The sequence below is a fragment of the Neofelis nebulosa genome, chromosome 14, assembly GCF_028018385.1.
Source record: "Neofelis nebulosa isolate mNeoNeb1 chromosome 14, mNeoNeb1.pri, whole genome shotgun sequence".
NCBI lineage: Eukaryota > Metazoa > Chordata > Mammalia > Carnivora > Felidae > Neofelis > Neofelis nebulosa.
The window spans coordinates 82866041-82868892 of NC_080795.1; positions in this window are offsets into that span (position 1 = coordinate 82866041).

Below are 2852 nucleotides of genomic sequence, written 5' to 3' on the forward strand. Positions count from 1 at the left end.
CCGGCTTAAAGGCCCCCCAAAAGCTACCGTTGCCTGTACGAATCTCAGCTGTGGCCCCTGCAGCCACAGTCCTACTGGGCCAGCGGGAGTCACGCCCTCCCTGGGCGCCCAGCCCCCCTCCTCAGGCGTCACACCTGCCCTTCTGGGCGCCCCGCTGCCAAGGCTGGCCGCTTTGTCCCCTGAAGACACCGAACTCGGGGCAGAAGCTCTCGTTTATGTTGTGTCCCCAGTTCTTCACATAAGAGCTGCTCAGCAGAAGGTGGTCGCCCTGAGGACCAGCCAGGAGGAGGCCTGGGGCACCGGGGGGGGGGACCTACGCTTGCTCCCGCCAGTGTCTGGCTTCCTCCTGGATGTGCCCTAACAGCATCTCTAGCGTCGTCCGTCTCCCCTTGGCCCTCTGTCCACCCGCCCCTCCAATGCTCCCCTTGGAAGGTCCCGATCACGGAGCCTCAGGCCCCCTCCCCTCCTGTCGGTCCTGCCCACCCCCTTCCCACCCTGGCCGCCTCCTCTCACCCCTGCAGGCACTGCCCCCCAGGATTTCAACCTTCCCCAGGCGCCTCCTGCCTGCAGGCTCCCAAAGCAAGGCCCACTGAGGCTCCCCGTTATTAGCGCCAGCTCCAGATGACAGGCCCTGCACAAGGACTCTACCTTGGGGGCACTCCCCTCCCAGCCCTGGGCTCAAATCCACACCTCTTCCCCCTCCCCCCGCCCCGCCCAAGCCTCCAGTATGCCTTTCCTCCCCCAGGGTGCAGGCCTGCCCCACACTCCTTCTTAGTCCCCTCTGACAGGCCTTGCCCGCCCTGTCCTGAGGCCGTCCCAGGGCACGGTGGCCCGACGTCCTCCCTGTGGCCCCTCATGGACCTCAGCACTGCCCGCCGGCTTGCCCCACTCCCCACACCACCTCCACCTCAGTCGGCTCCCACAGGCAAACAGCAGCTGCTGCCTCTAGAGCACTTCCTAGGCCCTCACACGCCTGGTGTGGCCCAGGCTCCAAACCACCCTGCCCTGCCCCCTGCCTACACCCCTGTGCTCCCACCGCAGCCTCCCTCGCTGACGGCGCCTCCTCGTCCCTGCCCACACCGTCCAGTCCCACAGTTCTCTCCCAGTCCCTCCGTGTGCCGTGCCGCTTCCTGCCTCAGGACCTTTGCTCTGCTTCCTCATCCCCCGCCCTCGGCGGCAGCACCGCCTCCGAGGCCCTACGGCCCACCCTGCCCATCTTTCCCCATCACCCCATTCCCCTGCACGACCCTCGCCCTCAGTGCCGGGCACCCCTCCAGTCTCGCCCACACCGTGTGCCTAGGGCTTCGAGCGCATGTGCACGCAGCTGGGACGCGTCGGGCGCGGCTGCGAACGGACAGAGAAACAGCCCGGCGGGGGGGGGGGGGGGGGGGGGGTGGCCGGAGCCAGACCACAGGGGACGAATCAGTGGTCTGGCGCGGTCACTGGCCGCCCCCAGTCCCCACCCTCAGCGACAGGGGGCAGAAGCCCAGGGAAGACGGTGCCCCGGCGCACGAGTGCCGACCGGCGAGGACACACAGACACCCCCACGACCGACCGGGGTGTTTACTGGAAGGCCCGCCCGCGGTGGGGGCGCGGGGGCGGGGCCTGCCGGTTATCGGGAAACCAGCTGGGAAGTTGCGACAGGCGAGGTCGGGCGTGGCCCGGCGGGTGTCTGGCACGCGTCTACGCGGCCAGGTCTGCTCGGCTGGGTGCAGCATTTGCTTTCCACTTCCACCTAACGTTTCTCGTGGGCAAAATGCACGCCAACGAACGGGACCGGCCGCGTGTACGGGCCGCACGGACACAATGCACGTTTGCAATAAGCACTGAAGCAAAACCCTCCTCCATGTTTGTGTCGGGTTCGCTCTGAGGACGAGACACCCCCGCTCCCCTGCGGCCGGAAACGTGTAGCGCACTATTCCCCAAACTGAGGCTCAGGGACCCAGACAGGCTGAAGGGGGGGTGGGGGCCCTAGGGCCCCCGTCTGAGGGACATGGGCCTCAGGCTCCTTCCTCCGGCAGCACTGGGGCGTGGGGACCCCGAGCCTCCGAAGCCCGTAATCGGGGCCAGGTGTCGGGCGCCACGTGCAAGCCTGACCTCGCAGTGACCTTCACGTAGCATCCAACCGGAAGACAAACTGGAGGGTGGGTGCGATCAGCCCAGCCTGCGGTGACCGCACATTCCCACGGCCACCGGCCCGCAGAGGGTGAGCTGGGCCTAAAACCAGGCCCTCTGTGGCTCACCACTTCCCTCTGTGCTCTTGGAGGTTCCTGATAAGAATTCCTTCGGAAAGGTCCGTTGCGAGTGTGCTAAGTGAGGGCTGGGCAAAGGCCGACTCCTCATCCCTCGCCCCCGCCGCCCCCACCAGGAGCGGGCCGGCCCTGGCTGCGGGCCGGCAGAGGCACCCCTCAGGCCGGGTCCTGGAGCAGGGGAGGCTCACGTGGCGCGTTGAGTGGACACAGCCCACAGGAGGCGGGTGAGGGGTGGGGAAGCTCTGGGGGAGGGGCCTAAAGCCCGCGGGGTGCCGTCGGGGGTGCAGGCGGTGGGGGTGCCCCAGACGAGGGCCGGCGGAGAGGCTGGACTTCTGGAGGCCGAGAGGGTGGAGGACGCAGCCGAGACAGGCGGGGCCCGGGCCCTTGCCGCCTGAGGGTTCGTGAGAGAAAGTGCTGGTGGTGGACTCAGTGACACGATACGGGCTGCTGCACCTTGGGGCTCACCGGGGTCTCGGAAGGGCAGTAGGGGGAAGAGAGGCATCGTTACCCCATTGGACAGATGAAGGAGGAGAGGCGCAGGGAGGAGACACAGTGAAGCGGGAGGGAGAGCTTCACTGTGTCTCTTCACTGTGTCAAGAG